This window comes from Zalophus californianus, chromosome 1 (assembly GCF_009762305.2).
Source record: "Zalophus californianus isolate mZalCal1 chromosome 1, mZalCal1.pri.v2, whole genome shotgun sequence".
NCBI lineage: Eukaryota > Metazoa > Chordata > Mammalia > Carnivora > Otariidae > Zalophus > Zalophus californianus.
In genome coordinates this window covers 124119653-124147582 of record NC_045595.1, presented here as the reverse complement: position 1 = coordinate 124147582, position 27930 = coordinate 124119653, and the positions used below count along the sequence as shown (strand labels likewise).

The window sequence follows — 27930 nt, the reverse complement described above, 5'->3', positions numbered from 1 at the left end:
TTTAACAGGCATATTAATTTTCCACTGGCCATTATAAGTAAATGGAACTCCAAAATATCTTTCTTTGCAAGGACCTTCTGGCCAGTCGCTGGTAGCCTGACCCCATGTGGAATGTGTATTTACATTGCCGAGAGGAGGCATTGTGTGCTGGTGGGAAACCACTTCTCACCAACCTCCCATTCAGCTGGAGGGCTCCACAATAGGTACTCACACAGGAAGCAGGCCTTGCTAAGAGCACCTCTGGTTGTTACAAAGAGAACTTTTCCAAGACAGCAAGCAGGTCAGTGAACCACTGTAAATGCCATGTTCACAGGCCCTGACTGCTTACACTTCAGGGTCAACAAAGCTAGTGTTGTCCACAACCACTGCCCCGAGTTCTTTGAAACTGTCACAAATTCCATTTCATTTTTCTAGCTAATCACTCAGGACATCACTTTGTTTAAAAAAAAAAAAAATATATATTATATATATATATACACATACAAATAATATATAGCCATAACATTTTTTTCTCAAATACACTGTAAAATATTCCAAGAATCTACTGCTTTTCAAAGTCCCATGAAGTGTTTGTACCGAATATGCAATATAAAATATCAAAACTTCAAAAATTGCTTCATTATCTCTGCTTAAAATTATGCTTCCTTAAATAGTGACCTTTTTTTTTTTTAACTGCAAAGGAAAAAATAATTATTTAATGCCTCACAGAAAAGCAGGCATGGTCAACATCTCATCAGTAACGGCTTCTGTACACATACGTGAGGGAATTATGATGACCACTTACATATGCCATCAAATCCACCAACTGGGGGCTGAAAAATACAGTTAATATATAGGTTTTGTCAATTCAATACTAAACTACTGAACTACTGCTCTCTTTCCTCCCCACTTAAGTGTGTAAAAAACACAACCTGGTTCTTTCAAAAATGTGTTCATTAAATTCTCAATGCCCCAGTTTCTCAACCTAAAAGAGAGGTAACAGCTGTTTCCTACGGTAATATTTCTAGACCATTAAATAATTTAATGATATTGGGCAAAGGGCAACTCTTCTGGATTGTTTTTCTCATTTCTCTAATTAAAGGACTGAACTCTGTGATCAGCATAATAATCTATCAGTTTGGGCCCAGCAACAAAGAATATCACAATTAACACATACCTGGATTCATTAGAAGTGTAATACTTAAGGAAGCCACGGGAAAAATAAAAGGTATGTGCACCCATGCCAACCATAAATAATAGCACTTACTAGCCACAGGAAGTCACTTTTACAAAACAGAAGTAAACCAGAAAACCCAGAGGAAATGCTCACAACACAACGTCTAGTGAAATGTAGCTAGTCAGAATATATATATGTAACATCTAACTGTTTAAAAACACTGAAATGAAAGACTCAAACTGTTAACACTGGTTAACCCCGAATAATGAAATGATGAGTTCTGTATTTTTTCCTTTGTACTTATAGTTTTTAAAGTACCCTACAATGAGCAACTGTAATTTTTATAATGATAAAAGTTAACTTTTAGAAACATGGTATATTTCCATTTATTTTGCTCCATGTGATGGTTTACATTTTTGTAATGAAAAGACTTTCAAACCACTGCCCAACACAAAGTGAAGACCTAAAGGATAAGGGTTTATCCAAGTCTGGCAGAACTGGTTCCCACCATTCAACCTTAACTGTGGGACACAACAATGGAAGAACATCTCTGGTTAAGTAACAGATTTGGTAATTTACAAAACCAGCCCTCGGGTCATGCTTACTGCTTAATTCCCAGATTAGGCATGCTCACCAGGACCAACCCAAACAGTTTTTTGTTTTGTTTTGTTTTGTTTTAAAGGGAGTAGGGAAAAGGCAGGTTCCCCAGCCTTACTTTTTTTAGATAACAAGCCCTCCAAAAAATCCTCTTCCAACTGCCAAAATAAATCAAACCTTCTGGGTGGAGAATTCTCTGTCAATCAAATGAGACTGAGCAAAGATAAACTAATAATAGAAATCTGTTACATACGTACTTAGCTGTGCTAACTATGCTGGTCCTTAACTAGCACAAAGGATTTCCAAAACCCTGGCTCTGAAAAGTACAGGGTGGAGTCAGAGAGCTCTCTCCGGGTTGGCAGGCCTCCTTCTTGGTGGAAAAGTAACTACCCAGTCCTATCTTTGTGGGTTCTCACCACCGCACCCTCCTTCATGTGAAACCTTCTAAAAATATTTGTCCCATATTTTCATTCCCTCATCCCCATATATTATAACATATAACACATGTTCACTCTAGAATTCTGGAAATACAGAAAAGCAGGAAGAAAAGTTGTGATTCTTCATAATCCTACCACCAAAAAACCTCCACTGTTAAAATGGTGATGTGTTTCATTTCAGTTTTCTCTATCCACATGAAATTTATACAGAGGGCTGCAATCTACACAGTACAGAGCAATCTGCCTATTTTTTATTGGATACTTAATGATCATAACAATGACACTGACAACTTAAAAAAAAAGCAAAATCCTCTTCTAGGGACCTTGGCAGAAAGATACAGGAAGGGAAACATATTTAACCCATATGCCCAACGTGCATCTAACTCAGTGCACAGCCAGATGTATAACTTCTTTCTAGAGGGTATCAGGTCATAACGACCTAATACTCTCAGATTGTGTACAAGTATTTAACTAGAATCAGGAAGTGAATGATCCCCACGAATTACTGTAAATTCAATTCGTTCCCATGTTTATATACATTTAAGTTTCTAAAAAGTAAAGTAAACGGCGCCTGGGTGGCTCAGATGGTTAAGCGTCTGCCTTAGGCTCAGGTCATGATCCTGGAGTCCTGGGACTGAGTCCCGCATCAGGCTCCCTGCTCCTTGGGAGCCTGCTTCTCCCTCTGCCTCTCTCTCTGTCTCTCATGAATAAATAAATAAAATCTTAAAAAAAAAAAAGTAAAGTTTTTATTCTCTACCTCGTAAGAGCTGTAGGATGTTTTAAGTTAACTGCTCATAACACTCCCTTCACAACTTTGACCCTACCCTCTCAGCAGAATGTATTTACCAGGAATCAAGGTCAATAGCACTATGCCCCAAAACACTTATCCCTGAGCATCTAGGTGTAGTGATGCCAGGAAAATTATTAACAGAGACTCAAACTGGCAAACACTCTGATGTGACATAAAATATCTTAGTATTAAGTCTGAACACATGTATCACAGCACAGAAGAGTGAAAAATTGGAAACTATCTCATCCATACAACAGAAGACTAATTTTAAATCCTGTACAAATGGATCTGTTAACAAAGGAAGATGTTCACAACCCACTGTTTATAGGGAAATAACATAAGGGAATCACATGGTAAATAAAAGGTTTATGCCATGGTCTTATTTGTTCAAAACTAGGAATATGTTTATTTTTCACACAGAAAAAAAAAAAAATCAAAGAATATACCCTCAAGTGTTCACAGTGATTATGGTGAGAAGGTAGGATGAAGTTTTATCAACATGTTCTGATTTTTTTTTAATGATGCTTTTGTTGGGGGCAGTATATAGAGAACAAAGAGCATCTTAGGGGTTATCTCATTATATCTGTCAAAGAATCTAATGCAAGAATGAGAAACGGATAATGGATTATCTGGCCAATGACAATCCAATTATACAAAACACACCTCTATGACTTCCTGATCAGGGCCACTGGTTGTAAGAGCCCCATATTCTAAAGCTCTGCAATAGCTCACAGGTGTGGTTTCTTTCCCCTTCACTTTAGGCACAGCTGGGCAGACCAGCTTGATGCTCAGGACTGTGAACCTCCTAGAAGCTATTTTCAGTTTCCAGATAGAATTTCAGAGAATTCTAAGTCCAAAACGGAACCTTGAAAAGTTCAGTTCTGACTCAGACTTGTACAGTATCTAAACATCTCTAACAGACCAGAAGCTTGAAAGTATCACAACCCAATTTTTTTTTTTAATTACACTATATCCTTCAGTTAGTGATCCCAGGATTTCCTCTCCCAGTCAGTAAAAATACAGTTCTTCAGAATAACAGGATGATAGGAATAGATAAGGTTAGAATTAGACAGAACCATGTCTGAGTCAGTGAAAAACATAAATTGTTGATTATTTTTAAACCACCATTAAAAGGATTCTTCCTTTGTTGGAAGTAGGTTCTCCTTGACCCTTCCTTTCAATTACCACCACAAGCAACAGCACCCTCATTCAGGAATTAAATCACTTCTAGATTTCTGGAAACCTCAGAAACCAACTTATCCTGCCTACCTTCTCTCTATGGCCCCCTTCCATCCATCCTACCTGGCACATGACGACCATGTAATTCATTTCTGGGACATCACTTGCACTAAGTCACTACTCGCTCAAAATCAGTGATTCTTCCAGCAGAGTCTGGAGAAGCACTCGTAGGAGATGTGGAATGAGCGACTTCATACTGTGGGAGAAGCTGATCCACAGCACTCACTGCTCAGATCAGTGTTTCTCCAAGTATGAAGCAGGAACTCTGTGACCAAATCAAGTGGGGCACTTGCTAAGGAATGTAACTTCCTCACAAAGGTCCGCAGCAGCATTATTCATGAATGCCAACCGAGCAGAAACCACCCAAACATCTGTCAACTTTAGAGTAAATAAAATGGGAGTACAACCATACATTGGAATATTCTTTGGTGACAAAAAGAAATTAAGGTACTGATACATGCTACAACATAAACCTTAAAATAGTACTTGCCAAGGGGCTTGCCTATGGTTTTGCCATAGTTTGCTTGATCCAGATTACCATTCTCTGCTTTACCCCCCCAAAAAAACACAAAAACAAAACATTCTTGTGGGTTAAAAAAAAGTACACTAAGTGAAAAAGGCCACTCGCAAAAGGCCACATATATTGTGTGATTTCCTTTATACGAAATGTCCAGAAGAGGTGAACTTCTAGAGACAGAAAGTAGACTGGTGGCTGGCTGGGTGCGGGGGTGGAGTCGGGAGTGACAGCGAACTGGTAGGCCAAGGTTCTTTCAGAAGGTACAAAAATGTTCTAGAATTTGATAGTGGCGATGGTTGTGTAATCCTGTGAATATGCTTTAGAATATTGAATTTTATATTTTACAATGAGTAAACGTTATGGTATGTGAATTATACCTCAATAAAACTGTTTAAAAATACAGATCCCTCAATTCCACCACAGAGCAGAATCTCTGGAGGGAGGCCTGGATATCTTGCCTCAGAACAAGGGCAGAGGATGCGCATTTTTACTAACCACCCCAGAAAAGTCATAAAAGGTGCTAAAGTTAACACGGCCTTAGCTTCTTCCCCAACACTATATACATAGACTTTGTAGATCCTGCACCTCAAGAATGGGTCTCAGGCCCAATACATCCACTCTAGTCACCCATGCCATATAAATATATTTCCTACTCTGCCTGCACAAGCGTCCCTTCTAACCTGTGACTCTCCAGGGAGCACACAACCACTGAACCTCTTCTCTTGTTATTACTCTCCTCCTCCTGGGAGATCCAACCATTCTGTCTGGGGCCTTATCTGCTACTTAAAGCTACCCCAAGATTACTCCAATTCACAATGACCTCTCCTGAGAACCCTTTGGGCATTCATACCCTCAAGTGTGAAACAAGTGTGACTGACTACCAGACTTTCTTCCACATCTGATAACTTGAGCATCTCTGAGGAGAGACTCAAGAAAAATTCCAGACAAGCAGACTTTCTTCCATTCAATTTCCCTGTTACATCCAAATAATGTATCTTGTGCAACTTCCCCCCCACACACTTAATTTAATGCATGGATAAGTTAAATAACTTGAGCCTTTTTTTTTTTTTTTTAAAAGGCTAGAGAAAGCATACCTGTTAAAGGGTCCTCAGGATACCAGTATAGGGTGTGGCATATGGAAAGCGCTCAGCTATGTAATGAGTTCCTGGATACCTAAGAAGTAACTCCTGTAGCGGCAGTCTATTCAGACTTCTAGGTTTGCTGAGGTATCCATACAGATCTTTTGTGTGGGGAGACCTCTAATTTCCGTACTGCTTCTGTCTGACATAGGGTATTTGCTGTTCTTCTTTTCCAACACTACCAACCAGTATCAAAAACACCTGTAACATGTGTTGGTTTTTCTGCCAGTAATGATGGCTTGAAGACAGCATTTCAGAGAAAGTGGTTAAGGTTAGAGGTATGTTCCAGGGCACGAAATGAACAAAGATAGCTGGCCCATCTTGTGAGCAATCTGCAATCTTATTCTCTGAGGGGGGCTACAGACATTCATTACAGCCCTCTACCCGCCCCCCAGCCCCATACAACGCAAGGCCAGTAAAATGCCAGAGTGCTCGGGTAATATTATTGGAAGCAACACAATTCTGAAAACTGCTCTTCAGTGACTACTCTTGTCAAGATGAATAAATACAAATTCCACATGAAAATGTGTGTCAAAAGACACTGCCTACTACGAAAAGCCAACTTTTTGAAGAAGCTAGTAACTTTTGAATCACATATTATAGGTACAGATAATGCATTCTTATATTTCCAGCAACTGTAGTGACAAAGTTAACTTTGAAAAGCTGAACCCCAAGATGCTCCAAAACAAATACACAGGGACACACACACATGCATACACACACTCTCTCTCTCTCCCATACTAGGAAATTAGAGTGCTCGATATTACAATGCCCATTTCTAAATCTACAAAATAGGGGCGCCTGGGTGGCTCAGTTGGTTAAGTGTCTGCCTTCGGCTCAGGTCTTGTTCCCAGGGTCCTACTCAGCAGGGAGCCTGCTTCTCCCTCTCCCTCTGCCTGCCGCTCCCCTGCTTGTGCTCTATCTCGCTCTCTCTCTCCGTCTAATTAATAAAATCTTTAAAAAGAATAAATCTACAAAATATTTGACTTCTGTAATTTCTAATATTCTTCAGATGTTTGCAAATTAAGAGAAAATATCCATTTCTTCAGATTGGACTGTCTTTTATACATTTTAATATTATATAGAGTAAAACCTTGGTAATTCAAATTACTTGAGGAAAGGCCATCTAAATATATAAGAAGCACCTGCAACAGCAAATTCAAACGCAGCTAAACCCTTCAACAGCACTGCCAAGTGGAACCCCTACCTGCTCTACTTAACAGATAAGATACACTTGTACCTCTAACAGCTGCTACTTCAAACATATTTTCCCAAGTACTTCAGAAGTTGTATTCTATTCTACTCCTGCTCCCCAGTTCTCCAATCCCAGCCTAATTTTGCTAAATTATTTTTCAAACTCTTCATAGGGAATGAGAGATGATGAGGATGAAAAAATGAAATTTGCCCACCTTATCTTCAGTACCCAGATCAAACAAGGTAAAGAATGATTTAGTTTTAGTTTTGTGAGCTGTACCCTAAGTAAGGGTATCATTTTATATTCATAACCTTATCCTGCTACACGAGAGGGCAAAGTGATGATAAATACCACCCCGGAGAATCAGGACACCTGGAGTATCCGGATTCTACCAAGAACTCTTTCTCTGCTCCTAGGCACAGCTCCTAGGCACAGACCCTTCTCCAGTCCCCTACCGTGTGTTTGGTGGGAGCCCTAGGGTTCTTCTCACGGGCCCATCCAATTAACTCGGTGCCTGCCTAGAGAACAGTGTTGAGATTCACTGCACCAGTTCAGTGGTAATGAGAGAAGGCTGCCAAGGCCCTGAGATTAAGGCGGGGGCGGGGAGGGGGGGACGCGCATGTCACATATTTGCTACCCACTGGTTAGAAAAAGCACCACAGACCCTCCCCACTTAGGTGTTCTCGGCACATCAAGAACTGCGGGGGCAGAAAAAAGGAGGTACTTTTGGTGCGGGGCAAGCAGCGGCAACAAAGTCGCCCATCTCCACCTCTAATTCCTTCAACATTTCAAAGACCATATTAATATCTGATCATTCAAAAGTGACTGATTTTTTTTTAAGATTTTATTTATTTATTCATAGGAGACAGAGAGAGAGAGAGAGGCAGAGGGAGAAGCAGGCTCCCCGCTGAGCAGGGAGCCCAATGCGGGACTCGATCCCAGGACCCTGGGACCACGACCTGAGCCGAAGGCAGATGCTCAACCATCTGAGCCTCCCAGGCGCCCGTGACTGACTTTTTAAAATGTTAAGCAACGTCTAATAATTAAGATTTCAGATTGGTGGGTGGGAAGATGGGTGAAATAGGTCAGGGGATTAAGAGGTACAAGCTTCCAATTACAAAGTAAGTCGCAGAAATGAAAAGTACAGCATAGGGAATAGAGTCAACAAGATGATAAAAACATGTGGTGACAGATGATGACCACACTTATCATGGTGAGCACTGAGTAATGTACAGAATAGTTGAATCACTATGCTGTACACCTAAACTAATATTAAACATTATGTTAATTATACTTCAACAAAAAAGGTTTTTAACTATTAAAAAACAGATTTAGGATTAAACACGCCCACTCAACTCATTTAACAAATCACAACCAGAGCACTCCTACAAATGAATGATATATGTGGAAATCATATGTGTGATTGGAGTCATAACAAGTTGAGTGGACAGATCTAGAAATTCATTCCGTCGGCTGTTCGAACACTTCCCGGGTATCTTACACACCTGGCACTGTGCAGACATTGGAAATCCGGCTTTGCACACTTGGCTAACTATGTAACTGAGCTACATTCTCAGTAATAATGAATGGTGAGTGAGATTTTCAAACCTGCGTGTCCTTGATTTTTCCAAGACAGCCTGATTGGAATCTTCTCTTTTCAAGAGTTCCCAAATCCTTCTGTCAAAGGTATTACAATATTGCTATGACTGAAATTACGATCTAAAATCATACTGCTGAAGGCTTAATAAAGCTGACATTCAACTTGTGGGTGGTGTATGTTGCCGGCTACCCCCTACCTTCAATCAACTGATGATGACTCAGGACTGACTGTCCCGTGGGAATCCTCCAAACGTCTGCAGACAGCTGTGTCACATCACACTCTGTTTCCAACACTCACTGAGTAAATTTCCTCACCCCTAATAAATTCTTACCGTTTTTTTCCCCAGGGGTTAAGAAAATCCTGTGGTAAAACATCCTGCCCCAAATTCTTTATTATACTCCTATAACATACATTCTAAAAGATGTTTTGGCATATTCTTGATTAATAAACTTCATTCAGAAATAAGAATTAATAATAAAAGAAATCATTTGTTCAGAGCTAATTTTTACTTTGCAAAGTCCTACAGAGATTAGTTACTCACTGTGAGTTTATTTATTTTTTTAAAGATTTTATTTATTTATTTGAGAGAGAGAGAGAATGAGAGAGAAAGCACATGAGATGGGAGGAGGGTCAGAGAGAGAAGCAGACTCCCTGCCGAGCAGGGAGCCCGATGAGGGACTCGATCCAGGGACTATAGGATCATGACCTGAGCCGAAGGCAGTCGCTTAACCAACTGAGCCACCCAGGCACCCCTCACCGTGAGTTTAAAAAACTCACAGCACTAAGGGGTGACTGGCTGGATCCGTCCACAGAACATGCGACTTCTGATCTCAGGGTACTGAGTTTGAGCCCCATGATGGGTGTAGCGATTACTTAAAAATAAAAATCTTTAAAAAATAATAACTTAGGGGTGCCTGGGTGGCTCAGTTGGTTAAGAGTCTGCCTTTGGCTCAGGTCATGATCCCAGGGTCCTGGGACTGAGCCCCGCATCGCATCGGGCTCCTGGCTCAATCAGCAGGGAACCTTCTTCTCCCTCTCCCTCTGCTGCTCCCTCTGCTTGTGTGCTCTCTCTCTCTCTCCCTGTCAAATAAATAAAATCTTAAAAAAAAATAGCTTAAAAAAATAAAAATTAAATAACTCACAGCACACTGATAATACTATTTATTCAAAGCTAATTCCATGAAATTCAACACTAAGACAAATCAATTCTCTCCCAATCCCTACTCAGTCCATAAGAAAGCTTATTTTCCTATCACTTAAACCAGAACCCCAAATATTATTTGGCCATTGTCAATATATCTTAAAAGTCTAACTGCTGGATAAATGAGTAAAAATACTACTTTTTTTATACCTTCTATACAAGCTAATTATTTTAAATATCTCACATATCCTAAGAGAATGCTGTCAACACAAATAATATCATTTTTTTACAAAAGATCAATTACATATCAAAATATACTTATGAAGATGCAGATCTGTGTAACTTGCTGTATGTAGATTATCTTCCCGTTTTTTAAAGATTTCACGAGAAATTCTAGCATTGGAACACATTGCCTGACACCTACATGATATGAAGAACGGGATCTGGGTGGCAATCCGAAGATCTGGATTTAATTCAAGTTCTCTTACATAAGCCAGCTGTGTGACTTGGGCTTCTCAGAGCCTACGTCTATCTGCAACATGGTGTGGCTGGAAGAGGTCATCTCCCATTCCCTCCTAATTCTAAATTCTGTTTAGACAGCAGTCTCCCCAATTTCGGGTAAGTCATAAGTAAACGTCTACTTAGAAGAAATCTTCCCTAGAAAGTACTTCGTTTAGCCACATATCTTTAAAGAAAAATTACAATAGCTGTACAACACTCATTCGGGTCACACCTTGAATAACAAGCATTTTTAAGCTGCTGGCTTTTCCAGGAACAAGATGAGGCAAGCACTTCTCTGGTGCTCAGCTTCTCACTGCTTACTCTGAAACTGAGCGGCTGGTTGATGAATGTTAAAAAACTTCCAAGATCTGAAGGCAGAAGTGGTATATACTAGACTATCACTTCTTGCTATAGTGAACTACGTCCTGAAGATCTCTGAATAAGGTCCACCTACAACTTCAAATTCTCCTCCAGCCTTCACGTGGTATGAGAAGGTCACAAATACAGAACTGTTTAAATCTTGTAGCCCCTGGCAAATAGCAAAGATTCCAAATCATATTTTTACATCAGCATTCACTTTTCTCTACCATGAGGGTTTGATTTCCCTTCTAGCATGTTACAACGTACACACATTTCGAAAATGCAACCTCAGCATTTAAAAATTTGCAATGAAATTTTTTTAAGTTTGTTTTTAAATCAGCCGCACCTTCAAGAGTATCTAATCCGTCCCTTATTTTTGAGAGATCACACCACTGATTAATGGAAGGGTAAGGTTTCTTGCGCCTCTCCAATCGCTTCAAATTTCTGAACATATTTTCTACTTAGGGTTTATAAAGGAAACTCAACCAAGTTATAAGCTCTTAACCACACCACTCACACATACACCAACTCTTGCTTATCAAATTCCAAACTGTTCGTTATCCTCCCGTCTTCCCCTTCCACCCCCCCCCAGCCCCCATCAGCCTCTATCTGCAAAGTCCCAACCAGGCGACTACTGAGGCTTTCAGAGAAAACAAGTCTTACCTAAGTTAGTAATAGGAAAGAGCAACAGTGCAAGGAAAAGATGACCGCACCTAATAATGGTACTTTACAATACAGTTAAGTCATGTACCTTAACTAGAAGCGCATTACCTAAAAAATGGGGAATCAATACAGATAGATTTGTTTTCTAAACAAGAGTACTCAAAATTAGACTCTATGTTCCATCTGGATTCTACACTAAGTTTTAACCACGTCACTGCAAAATATTCCTGGGAGTAGCGTGGAAGAAAAGTAATTGCAAACCCAAGTAAAATTGAGGGGAACAGATAAATCCATATGGAAACAGGAGCCAACTAACGTGTTGTAAAAGTTTTGAGTTTTTTCCCCCTAAATCCATCCAGGTGGGAATCTACAAAGTATATGACATGGAATATTCTGCTTCATACTTATACATCTTATATGGAAGAACAAGTCTATCAACCAAGCTCGAAACCTCTAGATGGAATAGCTAGAGGTTCTGTACTACCAGGCTTCCAAGAACTAATATGCACGGAGACTCTCAACAAGGTCAAACTTTTCTGAACACACAAACTTGTCTCAAAAGCTACCATACACCAGATAACGCTCTTTGGGCAATACCGCTCTAGCTACCTAATTATTTTCAAACTCTCCTACTGAACTTACGTGAAATCTCTATTTTATAGTCATCTAATTATACGAAATGTTATTAGCACTTCACTTACATTGTTTCTTAGTCCAACTTTTAGGTAGAGTCAAAGAAAACTGGATCCGCTGGTTAACTCCATAATCAAGTAAGCAATTCAGAAGTCTAAAGGACGGGCTGTACAATCTTCTTCACCCACATACTATCAGAATATAAGTCACATTCCCACATTAAACGTGACTTGAAATTGTCTAGTTATTCAAATTTCCCCTAGGAATAGTATGCCATTTATTCTATTGAAAGGGCTCCAAGGCTCAACTTACAAGTCTTCAAAACAAAAACAAATCTACAACATTCACTTTCCCTGAATGAAGGATCACTTTCCCCAAACAATAAAATGTTTTCTCCATCTTTTGCATTTCAGGCCACCACTACAAACAGAAAAATCGAATCTCTCTAGTGGACAGGAAACGTACAGATGGAGAACATATACCTTTAGGGCCCTTCTAATGCTGTACCTGAGCACTCAACGCGGCCGTGCACTTTCAACAACTGAACCAATTATGCATTAATAGTTCAACAAAGGAAGCATTTTTCCCCAGACTCACATTTCCATGCTACCGCTTCACAGTCAAAGCACTGAAGCTCATTCCTCTAAGTCTGAGCAGCTTGCTCTTCCCCCTCGCATACCATCTGCAATCACAGCTACAATCATAAAAAGGCTAGCCCTAAAAGAGGTGGAGATCTTAGATAACCATTACATCAAGGGGCTGCGCTGTTCAGATGCCTACAGGAGCCAAGGAGGTAACGTCAATGACTAAAGTGGCCAACCTTTCCTTTTTCCCTCTTTTGGAAAACATGGCTAGAGAGAAAGATCTCTTTGTGGTTAAAAATTGAAAAATTAAAGAACACACATGACAGCAAAAAAAACTGACAGCTTCAGCATCTAGAAGTCAATGGAGAGTGGTGGGGACCACTACACACACAGGAGCTCAGGGGTGCCTGGGTGGCTCAGTTGGTGAAGCGTGTCTGCCTTCAGATCCCGGCGGGGGGGCGGGGGGGGGGGAACCTGCTTTTCCCTCACCCTCTGCCCCTCCCCCCCTGCTCGTGTTCTCTCTCGCAAATAAAGTCTTTTAAAATAAACAAAAAACAAAAAAAAACGAGAGAGCTCAGCTCAGCCCTTGCTACCATGCAGGAATGCAGGCTGATACTGCCAGGTTTTCGAGAAAAAAACAGAAATTTCATTTCATGTGCAATCCATTCATTTCTAAGTATTGCTTCCAAATTAAAAAACAAAACACACACACATTGTAAGGCCAAAAAAACCAAAATCTGCAGGCCCCATCCTTCCGCCCAGTTTACAAGTTCAATCTCATCAAGTCAGAGAGAACAACCAATGTCACCGGGACATGTCCAATCAGAGATGCCCAGCTTTGGGCTGGACACAGAGTGTAAGACATGTCTCATCAATTTACAGCACCGTCTGCTATGTGTATACCACCTGCTGATTCATTTAATCACCAATTTACTGAGCACCTACTGTTGAGTTTGAAGCTGTTGCAGACATTGGAAATTCACCAATGCACGGGAGCAAAAACAAACAAACAAAAACCCTTCTTCTGGAGTTTACATTCTTGAGGAAGGAAACAAGCAATGAACACAATACATAAGTTATGTAGTGTGTAAGAAAGTGACACTGAGTGTTTAAAAACAGAGCAAGGTAAGTGGAATTAAGAGTACTACATATTTAGCTTCATGTGGTACAAAGATTTTGTTGGGGCCAAAATGTTTTCTAAGCAGGTACAAAGCCTAACATGGCTGACCTCTAACTGGGCAAATCATTTTTGTATGCTACAGTTCCCTTATCCCTCAAATAAAGATACTGTTACCCGGCCTACTTAACACACCTTATTATAAGGCAATCTTCAGCTATTATTTGAGAAAACTGAACATATAATATTTTAGTGATAGAATAATACTGCCTCTTAAATCTTTCTAGGCATTCAGAGTATCTCTTAAATGGCCCCAGAGCTTATTAGATCCTATCCTTCAGATGCAACAAGTAGCCACTGCAACTATTATTAACATTTCCTCTCCCTTCTGATGTTGACTGATCCAAAGGCCACAGAACTATGGCAACCTCTATGAACCTTGACTGGGGTAGGGAGAGTGTGATGAAAGGAAGGCTTTTACTTTTTTATACCTCCCTACTGTTTAAATCTTTTTTTTTTTTTTTTAGATTTATTTCTTTGAGAGAGAAAAAGAGAGGGAGAGAGAGCATGCAGGGGGAGAGGCAGGGGGAGAGGGAGAGAGGGAATTTCAAACACACTCCACACCCAGCTCGAACTCACAACCTGAGATCATGACCTGAACTGAAACCTGAACTGAAACCAAGATGCTTAACGAACTGAGCCACCCAGGTGCCCCCCAATTTAATTTTTTTTAAACAAAATACAAATAATAAAACCTAAGGTCACAATGCAGTGAAGAAACAGAGCTAAACCTATCCCTAGGTCCACATGGCTACCACTTTGATTTCACAAAGGATACATGGACTTAACAGTGTAGAAACAAGATGTATAATCCCTCATGTTTTTGGTTGTGATCATTTAATATGATCTAACCACATCCTGAAGTACCATAATAAGATGTCAATTTACAAAAGAAATAAAATGAAGTTGTTCATATTTTCCTCCCATTTTCATTCTCCTGATCATCCAGCTGACCATTTTCCCTTATTATGAATTTGCCTCCTAACAGCTACATCATGTCTTTCACTCTCTCTGAAGTTGCTAGTAACGCAATATATTTGATCATCTCTTTCTTACCACACAGAAATGGACAGAAATTACAGGGCACTATTGTTGTGAGACACACTCCATCAGTCTCTTGTGCTCCTACCCGTCCTGCCAGGTAACCAAAAACGCAAGGCCCCGCCCATTCTGTACCCAGGCTATTTCTCAGTTTCATTTGCATTTCATTTCAACAACCTTGACAGGGTGAATGAGGTCTCTCTTCTGGATAAAGAGCAAATTCACTTGCTGCATAGTTTAAAAAAAAAAAAAAAAGCAGTAGATTCCCCCAAGCTTAGTGTCCCTCAGCAGAAACACAATCCCACGCATGTGCAGCTCCATCTGGACACTCCGTATCACCCCTGTGGGCCTTGGGGACAAGGAGGAACTGATACAAGCAAGCTAATGTTTGGGCTGTTTGGCATGCCTCTGTGGCAAAGGACCCCCTTGTCTTCTGCCAGCATGGAGCAAACAGCAACAGCCTAACTATTAGCTTCGGGTAAATCAAACCCCAGACCCAACAATGCCAAATCAAGTTGAAAGAATCACATATTTATTCATAGATGTCATTCCCAGTAAGCTTATATACAACACTTGCAAACCATCTTGTCCTAAACACAGGCCTAATTTCTTTAGCACTTTAGAACTAAAGTCCACAAACATATACACATATTCCTACATAATAAAGTACCTCCCCATTAGGTTTCAGAAAGTTAATAAATTCCAATCGAATCCAGCTATCCCTAATCCTTACCTCATTTAAATTAAGTAACCAGAGAGCTACATCTGAATCTGTCCCTGGCATTTCCAATCAAGTCTTCCACCCTGTCTCCCTCAGCACGGGCCATTTCAGAAGACAGCAGAGTAAGTGCTAGGCAAAGAGTTCTAAAAACCCAGATTAAGTCAAACTTCTCGGGGCCTGAATCTGTTTACCCGTAAAATAAGAGGGCTGGACCAGAGGGACTCATCTCTTTTTCCAGTTATAAGTCTGATGATTCTACATGCAGCCTATACATGGGTGGAACATTCTTTGCTGCTTTGTTCAGTGTTGGAGTGGTTTATGGAGTGTGGTCCTGCTGAAAAGCTGGAGAATGAACTACATGTCCTCTCAAGATACCTCCTGGCCCTATAATCCCATGATGTGCTTATAATGGAATTTGGCTATCCTTATAATTAGAAATGTAACTCGCTGGTCACACATCTGGATCAGATAAATCTGCACAAATAGCATTTCACCAGAAGCAGAAATGCCAAGCATATAACAGCTGTGCCGTTACATCAGCCTTGCAAATAACAAGGAATACTATTTATCCATAGAAAGTAAATGACCACAACAGACAGGAATAAAGAGGACTTTATTCAAATTATCTGGGGTTGGGAGAAAAGTTTATAAAAGAAAAAAATACATAGTAGTTGGACTTCCTTATTAGTTTACAACACAGGTACAAAAAAGAATTCCAATACATACCTCATATGCCAAAACACGTATTTCCTTATTTCCTGCAATCCTAGTTAATGATGAGTTTGTTATGAACTTCTATAAATGTAATAGGCTCCCCTGACTTGAATGTCAACATATCACATGGAACCATGAACCTAATCCACAATTAAGTATTATCAAAGTGTCAAATGTACTCTGGGAGTATTCACATTCATAGAAAATAAATGTGTTTCAAGTTAACAATTAATTTCACTCAACCAATGTGCTGGATAATGTGAAACAAGAGGAAATTATTTTCCTAAAAAGAAATAAAAGCTCTTCCTAGCCAATTAGGTAAGCATAACCTTACACTTTGAAGTACATTTCTTAAACCCCAAAACTTAATGTGTTAATCGAATTGCTCTGAGGAGTAACTGACAAAACGCACGATTAATGGCAAACAGGTATGAATACAAAATCTGTCACCTATTACTAAACTTACCTACACAGCCATTCAACCTTCTAATTTACAACACTGTTCACAATTTTACTTTCTGCATTTAAAAATATATTCAGACCCTGGGTGATAATGATGTGTCAATGGAGTGTCAATCACTTTTAACAAATGTACTGCTCTGGTGAGGGAAGCTGTGTGTGTGGAGGGCAGTGGGTATTTAAGAAATCTCTATACCTTCCTCTCAATTTTGCTGTGAGTCTAAAACTGCTCTAAAAACAACAAAACAAAAAAAACCCCACAAAAACCTCCAAGAAATATATTCAGTGTATTACAGATTTAAGAAACGTAACTTTTATTATCAAGTCAGTGCCCTATTTTGAAATATATGTATGAAATAAGTTCCTAAGTTGTTGGTTTTTTTTTTTTTTTGAAGATTTTATTTATTTATTTATTTGGCAGAGAGAGAGAGAGAGAGAGCGAGAGAGCACAAGCAGGGGGAGAGGCAGGCAAAGGGAGAGGGAGAGGCAGGCTTCCCACCGAGCAGGGAGCCCGTTGTGCGGCTTGATCCCAGGACCCTGGGATCATGAGCGGAGCTGAAGGCAGATGCTTAACCGACTGAGTTACCCAGGCGCTCCAATAAAATCCTAAGATTTTAACCTATAAACCACAAATATGGAAAAGCACAATATTAGCATAATTAACTTTACCTCAAATTCTAGACTCAAATCAATTTTTGTGCCACGTAAAGAAAAAACAGAGAGAACAAAGATTAGAGAGACAATGAAACAAAAGATATAACACAGAAACCATGGTTACATTTCTGATTAATGGAGAAAATAGAGGTGATTGGTGAGGTAAAAGTAAGACAAGCAAATTACTTTGGCAGCCAAATGGGGGAATCCAGAAGGTAATTTGACTCTTCACGTTCTCTAATATTAACTGAAAACTACTAGTAACAAACCAGTGTCTTTGAATCAGTCCTGAAAGGAATACAGGGATTTAAAAAAAAAAAAAAAAAAAAAAATAGTTGACTAAATAAATGAATCTTTGGAAAAACAGGGTTCATAAATCACAACCTCCAACTTTTATCTATCAATTTTTAAATTAAAACCTTAGACTGATATGACATCCTGATGGTCAATCAATCAATTTTCAAAAAAGCATTAATCAACTAATTCCAAATACTGAGAAACAACTTAAGTAACTGATTCTAATTCCTAAGGAAGCTGCTATAAGGAAATGAGTTTGCCCTTCAAAAAACCTAACCATCAGATACAGAGACTCTGTTAGACACATATATTTTATGCATAATCATGGAGTGTCCTTAACAAACACAATCAACAGGAGATCCCTACTCTAACCAGTTCATCTTTGGGGCCTCTAGGCTTTTTACTAAGTATCAACTTTGAACCCTTGATGAATTTACCAGCAAACCACATGTAAGTTACAGGCAAGAGCAGAACCTTCTGGCTTTATGCCAAAATGAAACCTCACATGGGCAGGTCCCCACCCCTTCAAGTTATTGCTAAAAATTCTAAGATTCAACAGGGTGTCTTCAACCTAAAAGGGCAAGAAGTCTCCGGATAAGGTCATAGCTAAACCACACTCAACTTCAATAGTCAATCCATGAGACAGCCAATTGTCTTCCAAAGCCCCAGATGCAAGGCAATTAAGTGAAAATGGATAATGCCCCCCCTCCTAATAATCCTTTCAGGTAACTGAATGTCATTAACAACTAGGCCCAAGAGTGAAATATGAACTTTTTATAAGATAAACCTTATTTTTCTGCTGAGTTCTGTTTTCTTCATTTAGGTTTAACCTCCTAATTCATATTTTAAAAAAATAGTAACTGGCCTACTTATCAATCTTGTCTCTTTCTCCTCCCTCTATTATTCTAAAGCCGTATTTTTGTTTTAGAACCCCGTTTGTGACTTCAGATTTGAAACTAAGCATTGGAGATTTTGCACAGCCACGTAGCCAGGATCTCAGTTACCAAGGCTGCCAAATCAACAGCCAGTCCAGCAGTGCAAAAATCCAGACTTTTTTTTTTTTAAAGAAATAGATTTGCTGCCTCCATGCTTTTCATTTCCAGAAACGATACTTCTCTCACGAAAAGCAGAAGCCCGAAAAACAAGAAAAACAAGAAGCAGCACCCAACACCTCACTTTAAAACACGCTCTAAGGTCCTGTCTTCCTTCACTAGAAGCTGAACTTCATCATCTTAAAGGATAGTGACAATTTCCCACATTGTGGCTATCCAAGCATCATTTGCCATCTCCACACATTTTCGTGTGTACAGAATCGAGTGCTAAAGACAGACCTCAACAATGGCAACACAGGAATAATCCCCACACCTCTGCTTTGGTGGTAGAAATGTCCTGAAATGTAGAATTTCTTTCCAACTATCTAAAGACTTTTGTGTCAATAGCCACCCAATTCACTTGCCAGTTTGTTCTTCCTAGTCTCTCTCCCTATTAAGCTAGCAGGAACACTTGGGAGTTGTGGCTCACAAACAAAATCCCACCCAGGGCAAACAAGCAGCTTTGGAGGAAGGCAGGAGACTTGCTCTGGATTTAAAAGGCACGAGGGCCTTCTAGATTCCTGCCATGTATACTGATCTATTCTTTTACCCTAAGTCAGCGAAGATCCTGAGGCCTCAGCTCAGATTCTAACTGTGTAGCTTCACAGCATGACATTGATAGTACTTAATATAAGAAATCACAAATTCCTATTTTTGATGCCCCCCTAATCCTGGAGAGATGCTTATTTATACAAACGTCCATCCCTGCCCTAGCCATACAACTCAAAGTTTCTATAGGGTGTGGGTTCCATTATCTCAAAGGCTGCTAAAATACCTACATAGGAGTTTGGGCATGTGGGGGGTGGGGGAGAGTTCAGTGTGTTCTTTATCTCCTGTATTGAAGTGTCAACAGATAGTCAAGTAAACACATTCCCATGGCCATCGTGTGACACTCATAACCAGAAAAACTTCCTGTAAAAGGCTGCCTTGGCCAGAATCTCCAAAACTATTATCTGAATTTCCTCCCTTATTTTAGGGAATGCCCCTCAAACCGATGAGGAGGAGACAGACACCTGGGTGGCAGCAGGCAGAAAGCTATCATAAAGTCAAGAGCATTTTGTGCAGATTGCCCTCAAAGGCGCCTGTGTTCTCATCTGCCACAATCTAAATGCTTCAGTATACTCAAACATTTACGTCAATCTACGGCTCCCAGCGAAGCTAGGATGAAACCTTCATAATCTGAAATTCACCATTTCCACACAAATCAAAGTTACCATTTCCACGCAAATTCCACTTTCTACAGACACTGTAGTATTGGTCAAATGGCACCTCCCCCTTCTTCTGAGACAGAGATCTGCATTTTGTTGGACCTAGGCACTGTGCTCACCCTCCCAAACCCCAAAATTCCATTTACGTGACGGTATTAAAAAGTAACTATTTTCACATGTTTTAAATGGGGGGGGGGGGCATTTTAAGAATTAGTACAAAGTGTCATTTCACTTTAAAGAATGTCAAGTGGAAGTTCACAGAAGAAGTTTAAAATATGAAATCTAAGTTGGATCTTTGCCTGGATCCTGATTTGGATCTGAAATCTAATTTGGATACTACAACCAGACAGATTCCCCTTTTCTGTGTATTTTATTTGGGTTACTATTTCTGGCTCCGAGACACCATTCTCTCTGAAGACAAAAATATGCTATTTTTTTCCTAAGGTGATTTTTAGTACTAGTTGTTTAAATACTTTTTCAGTTCACCTTTGTGAACTTAAATTACTAGGCAACTTAAAAAAGTATTCCAGTTTCTTTGAGGAAAAAAAAAGTCAAATATTTCAATACTGGGAGCCCTTCTACATGAGATCACAGAGAAGAATCCATTAATTCTCTCTCAGACAACCACACGGGAGGCCAAAATCTTTGTCCAGGGAAGGGGGAGAGAGCATTCAACAATTAAGTGTAGTAATGTTCTAGGGCTTTGTTTATAAGTCCAGCATAAATCTCCACCTGTTGACTTTGGACTAGAAAGCTTTGATATATAGGTAATTCAGAATAAGGTAAAGGAAGAGGCAGGCCTGTGTGAAAAATGCCACCTCATAAAAATTTTCCTGCCTCTAGATCAATGCAATCCCAATCTGAATGAAGAATGTCACATTTAAGGCTTGCTTTCCTTTCTCTTTCATTCTACACATTAGTTTCCTCATGTTATAAATATATTTACAGCTCCCATTTAAAAAAAATCCTATTTGTTAATTTTTTAAATAGAAAGATTTTTAAATTCTAGTTTTATTTAAATGGATATGCAACTTCACCTAAGCACAGATTTTTTTAAGTGCTTCAGATCCCTTAAAATACATTCGACTTAGAACAGACCTGATTTTTTTTTTTTAATCAATCCACTCCCATCTACTTCAAATGTTAAGTCTCCAGTTACTCTCTTGAATAATTCCATTTACCTACGATTGTACTGGAGTTGTACTCGGCTTGATCATTCATTTATTTAATTTTGTGTATGCAGATTTTACTTTCTAATGTGACTGCAAACTTTGAAGAACCACATTTTTAATTTGTTCACTTAAACCTCTTCCCCCCAATATATAACTTTACAGACATTTTTTTAAAAATTCAAACTCTAAAACTAGTTTTAACATTGGTCCAAATTTACGCATATCAAAGTCACTCTAGAAATAGCTGTAATTTTTATTTTATTTTTTGTTTTTGTAATTTTATTTTAAAAGTATACTTCATTGTCCTAAAATGTTAAAGACCCTTCTAGATGCCCTTGTGACCTGAAGAGAATTTACAGGCTTTCATCACATATAATGGAAACCTTCCCTTAACCACCCTGAAACTCAGGAAAAATAATTGAGTATTTCTGTTCTTTGATAATCTTTTTAACTCTAATTTCCACTTAACTTTTTTAATGAATTCAAATAAAGGGAAACTTCATACATACGCTGTCCCTAGAAACGGACATTTCATCTTTGCTGAAATGTGTACTCAAGTGGAAAGACAGGAAGAGCTCCCAATTCAGAAGGGAAATACCTAACAAGCATACAACACAGAGCCATAAAAGACCATGTGCAACTGAGCCCTATAGCTCCATGGGCAAGGGCCTGGGTAGGACTCGCAGGCTACTCCTAGCAGCTAGCACAGTTCTCTACAACGTACACTCCCTGAAAGCTGCGGTTTTGTTTTGCTCTCTGCTGTAACCCCAGGCACCAAGAACAGTCCTGACAGTGCTCAGTAAATGTGTGTGGAATAAATACTTGTAAAAAATTATGTAACACATCGTAGACATTAGTAGGAAAGGAGACAGGAAAAAGACCTGGCAGTAAATTTTATTTTGAGATTATCTTTCTCCTGGGCACCATTACTTTTAAGATGGGCACAAACTAAGTGTTTAGGGGCAGATGACCATGATGGTGGGGAGTCAAAATATCAAAACATACTAGGAAAACTTCAAAAACTAGGGACCTTAAAGCCCGTAAAAGAGAAGAACTAAAGGCAAATAAGCTAACTATAGTTGAATTTGAGTCGAGTTTGAAGAAACAAACTTGTTCTAGGTTGCTACGGAGTGGTTTTTTGAACTAGAGGCCAAGACCCATTCTTGGGTCATATAATCAATTTAGTGGGTCACTGACTGGCATTCTTTTAAAGAAAATAGAATAGTATAGAACTGCATCACAAAGAATAAAGGCAAGTATCGATTTATGAAACTTTTGATTCAGCTATATATAAATATTTTTGTGTATTTACTGGGCTACTGTGTCTCAAAGAGTGTCCTGATCAACATATATGAAAAAACAGTGCAACAGAAAGCCTATCTTAACCATGACAATTTGGGTTCAATATAAAAATGAAAGATGTCAAAAAAATATATATTAACTGATTGCTTTTTAAAGTTGAAGACATTCTGTCAATGGATAGTCACAGAGATTGAGAAATGGAAGAAACCTTAGTGACCACCTGGTCCAATTCTTTCATTTCATGACTCAAAAACTCACCCTTAGTTATGGGCACACCCGGAACTGGAAGTGGGTCTCCAGGCTCCTAGTACAACTGTCCTGTTAGTAGATCACAATGATTCTAGCACAGGCTGGTGACCATGTGTCACAATGTCATACGGGTGGCCTTGACACCAGTTGGAATAAAGAATTAGATGGCCTCCCTGGTGCCTACAATCAAAAATTCTTTTATATAAAGCTACAATAAAGTCTGTACTTCTCTTTCAACAATCAGATCTATAAATTTTCAGTATAAAAATGTAATGGGGACTTCATTTGCACATGTCAGTACTTAAAGAACTCAGGACTTCAAACATGATAAAAACCATTAAGGAAAAAAATAAAAGACTCTTCTTTTGAAGTTTGAGAAGACACAAAGACAAGGAAAAACATTTTTTGACCAAAAAAAAAAAAAAAAAAAGGATTCGATAACCCTTAAATAAACGAAATTCCCGGGGCACCTGGGTGGCTCAGTCGGTTAAGCATCTGCCTTTGGCTCAGGTCATGATATCAGGGTCCTGGGATGTTGTCCCGGGTCGGGCTCCCTGCTTAGTGTGGAGTCTGCATCTTCCTCTGCCTCTGGCCCGCCCCCAACCCCCCATGCTTGCTCTCTCTCAAATAAATAAAGTCTTAAAAAGAAAAAGAAATTCCATCTTGACATAAGTCACAAAACTTAGAATCTCTGAAATGGGAATGCCCCTTGCCACATTTTCCCCCATAAAGAGAAATTAACTCCTAATCTTTAAGTATGTGCAGCGAAGTAAAAAGGAAGCTTTAATGAGACCTGCTCACCCAATTTCCAGCCAGTCCAGTCCCACCCACATTTTCACTGCCCCTCCATTTCCTTTCATAAGAGCACAAAATGACTTCGTAAGAGCAAACCCCTCAGGAAACAACCACTTAACTTCCATGAAGAAACATCAATGAACATTTAAAATTATATTAATTCACGTTTTTAAGTCATTGTCCAAGTTTTAAAGGCCTGTCTGTCCCTGTACTTCTTTTTTTGGCCCTGGGCACAAGATGACACAATTTGGGACAATCTTTCCTTCTTTCTCTTAATTAACTTGATAGGAAGAAACCCACAGGTTCCCCAAATACAGAGAGTGGAGAAGCATGGAATCTTCAATTTTTCTAATGTCTTATTAAAATCAACAAGTTCAAATACAAGCATACCTCATTTGATTGCACTTCACAGATGTTGTTTTTTGGTTTTTGTTTTGCCTCCAATTGAAGGACTGTGGCAACCTGGCAACAAACAAGGACACTGGCATCATTTATCCAACAGCATTTGCGCACTTCGTGTCTCTTGTGTCCCATCTCCTAATTCTCGCAGCATTCCAAACTTTTTCATTATTATTATTATATTTGCTATGGTCATCTGTAATCAGTGATCTTTGATGTCATTATTATGATTGTTTTGGGGCACCACAAACTGCACCCATATAAAATGGTGAACTTAATCCATAAATGTTGTGTGTATTCTGACTACTCTGCCAACCAGCCATTCCCCTCCTTCCCTCTGCCCAGACCTCCTGACTCCCTGAGACAGGACAATATTGAAGCTAGGCAAATTAATAACCCTACAATGGCCTCAAAGTGTTCCAGTAAAAGGAAGAGTCACAAGTCTCTCAGTAGAAATCAAAAGCTAGAAATGATTAAGCCTGGGGAGGAAAAAATATTGAAAGTCAAGATGGGCCGAAAGCTAAGCCTCTTGCACGAGTTAGCCAAGTTGTGAAACGCAAAAGGAAAAATTATTGAAGGAAACAAAAAGTGCTATTCCAGTGAACACACAAATGATAAGAAGGAGAAACAGCCTTATTGCTGATACAGAGAAACTTTTAGTGGTCTGGATAAAAGATCAAACCCCGCCACCACATTCCCTTAAGCCAAAACCTAATCCAGGGCAAGGCCGTAACTCTTGTCAATTCTATGCAGGCTGAGAGAAGTAAAGAAGCTGCAGAAGAAAAGTTCAAAGCTAGCAGAGGTTGGTTCATGAGGTTGGAGGAAAGAAGCCGTCTCTGTAACATAAAAGTACAAGGGGAAGCAGCAGGTGCTGATGTAGAAACTGCAGCAAGTTATCCAGAAGATCTAGCTAAGATAATTCATGAAGGTGGCCACACTAAACAACAGATTTTCAGTGTAGACAAAACAGCCTCATATTGGAAGAAGATACCATCTAGGACTTTCATAGGTAGAAAGAAGTCAATGCCTGGCTTCAAAACTTCAAAGGACAGGCTGACTCTTGCTAAGGGCTAAGGCAGCTGCTGACTTTCAGAAGAAGCCAACGCTCACTGACCATTCTGAAAATCCTAGGACCTTTAAAGAATTACGCTAAATCTACTCCACCTGTGCTCTATAAAAAGCCTGGATGACAGAACATCTGTTTACAGCATGGTTTACTGAATCTCTTAAGCCCACTGTTGAGACCTGTGCAGATAAAAAGATTCCTTTCTGTTCACTGACAATGCACCTGATCACCCAAGAGCTCATGGAAATGTACAATGAGATTAATATTTCTTCACATCTGTTAAAACAATACCCATTCTGCAGCCCATGAATCAGGAGTAATTTTGACGTTCAAGTTTTATTATGTAAGGACTACATTCCATAAGGCTATAGCTGTCATAGACAGTGATTCTCCTGATTGAACTGGGCAAAATAAATTGTAATAATCCTTCTGGAAAGTATTCACCGCTCTAGACTCCATTAAAAACATTTATGATTCATGGAAAGAGATCAAAATATCAACATGAGCAGGAATTTTGAAAGCAGTTCATTCCAACCCTCATGGATGACTTTGAGGGGTTCAAGACTGCCAGTGGAGGAAATAACTACAGATGTGGTAGAAACAGCAAGAGAACTAAAGTTAGAAGTGGAGCCTGAAGATGGGACTGAACTGCTGCAAGCTCATGATAAAACTTCAACAGATGAGGGGTTCTTATGGATGAGCAAAGAAAAGTGGTCTCTTAAAATGGAATCTACTCCTGATGAAGATGCTGTGAAGACTGTTGAAATGACAACAAAAACTTTAGAATATTACATAAACTTAGTCGATAATGCAGTGTCTGAGTTAGACAGCACTGACTCCAATTTTGAAAGAAATTCTGCTATAGATAAAATGCTATCAAACAGTATCACATGCTACAGAGAAATCATTTGTGAAGAAGAGTCAATCCATGTGGCAGATTTCATTGCTGTCCTATTTTAAGAATTGCCACAACCACCCCAACCTTCAGCAAGCACCACCCCAATCAGTCAGCAGCCAGCAACACCAAGGCAAGAGCCTCCATGAGCAAAAAGATTACCACTTGCTGAAGTTCACATGGTTTAGCATTTCTTTTTTTTATTAAGGTATGGACTTTTTTTTTTTAGACTTAATGCTACTGCACACTTACCAGACTATTGGATTGTACAACCTTCACTTTTCTATGCACTGGGAAACCAAAAAATTCAATGGATTCACTTCATTGTGCTATTCACTTTACTATGGTGGTCTGGAACCAAACTCATAATACCTCCAAGGTAGGCCTGCAGTTGTGACGGGATCATGGTGAAAAACTCTAATTCCATACACAAACACAGTCACACACACTCTCACACATGCAAGGCAAACTTTTGTTATTGGAAGGAAGCGGGCAGAACAGGGTGAGTAGTTTGACACTGATGACAACATCAATTATGACGGATGTAGGTCTGCAATAAGCTAACTACAGTTCCCAACTGGTAATCAATCATGTGACTGCGGCCACTAATGGACTTGGGGCCTGCCAAGTTTCAGGTGCCCAACAGTTACACAATAGCTTCCTCTGCATGTGTCTCAAAACAGACTTTAAATTACCTTGTTTTTTTCCAGGCCTTAAAGCATAACTCCTGCTATCAAGTCGCAAACTAAGATACTGGAGACATCCTCCACTATGAAATCATCCTCAAATAGCAAGACGGCAAGATTCTCCAGTCGTAAGCAACAAATCTCACTAAAACAAGTAACAACATGCAAAAGCACAAGGTAAAGGGCTGCTCTGAAACAGAACGAATCTATCTTTAAATGAGTCAAGTTTTAACTTTGTGCTGAAAGAGTGCAAGGCTCAACTGTCATTCCATGTCCATGGTGCAGGCTGCTGTGTGCACAGGCTGAAGGGATGTGTCTAAGCACACACACGTGTATGGTTTCGAAGTCACAGAACGCACAGGATTTGTAAACCGAGAACTAGCCCTGCATACTGGCCCAGTGGAATTCTGGAAACGCTGCACAGCAAGAGGGCCACCCCCATGGCAGCCTCCACAGTCACAGGCTACAGCTCAGCAGCACCAATATGCAATCAACTGCATAAAGACCTCCCAGACAGAGGCACACACTCCACCAAGTGACTGAAAAAACGGGGTCCATCAATTGTCAATTCATTTGTAAGCAACTATTTCAATACATCTGCTGCATGGTCATAACCCAATGAAGCCCTCCTCTGGAGTCACCATCCTGTGACATCGCCCTTGCTTGAGATGCAGCATAACTCATAAGGGAAGGCCTGGTTTCCAGGAAGAGAACAGTTCTTAAAGGTCATGTGGTAAGGAAAGCAGGCTGGGGGAAACACAGAAAAAGGTGAATTTTCTTTCCTGGCTAAAATATGGCTAGTTTCTCAGTGGAGAGGACATAAAACAAGTCAGTCCCTACACTTACCTAAGCTGTGCAACCACTCCCCGCCACAAGGCCAACTTAGTTCTAAAGCTTCAGTGAAGAAGGGAACTAGCTATAGAACATACCGTACAATGACCTGCACAAGCAAAACGCGTCCCAAAGGTCTTTAACTGATGCTTACCTAGGGGCGCCTGGCCGGCTCAGTCGTTAAGCGTCTCCCTTCAGCTCAGGTCATGGTCCCAGAGTCCTGGGATTGAGCCCCGCATCGGGCTCCCTGCTTCTCCCTCTCCCACTCCCCCTGCTTGTGTTCCCTCTCTTTTGTTGTCTCTGTGTCAAATAAATAAATAAATAATCTTAAAAAAAAAAAAAAGTGATGCTCACCTGCTCCTTAAATCATCAGTAAAAGTGTAAATGGAGAGTTTACTGGCAATGGGGCCGTCAGAGTAAACATGGGAACTCACAGCTATATATATATATATTTTTTAAAGATGTTATTTATTTATTTGACAGAGACAAAGCAAGAGAGGGAACACAAGCAGGGGGAGTGGGAGAGGGAGAAGCAAGCTTCCCGCCAAGCAGGGAGCCCAATGCGGGGTTCGATCCCAATGCAGAGCTTGATCCCAGGACCCTGGGACCATGACCTGAACC

The 27930-nt window shown here is 39.8% G+C and overlaps 1 protein-coding gene across 7 annotated transcripts in view; it reads right to left on the bottom strand.

The window, feature by feature from the left end:
- The window catches only part of FNDC3B (fibronectin type III domain containing 3B), a 342488-nt gene that overhangs the window by 282454 nt on the left and 32104 nt on the right, over nucleotides 1–27930 (bottom strand). The window contains exon 2 of one of the 7 annotated variants that reach the window (XM_027587528.2): nucleotides 23823–23894. The exons of the other annotated variants lie outside the window; for them this stretch is intronic. The gene's annotated coding sequence lies outside the window, so the exon portion shown is untranslated. The remainder of the gene's footprint in view (nucleotides 1–23822; nucleotides 23895–27930) is intronic. 7 annotated transcript variants of the gene reach the window in all.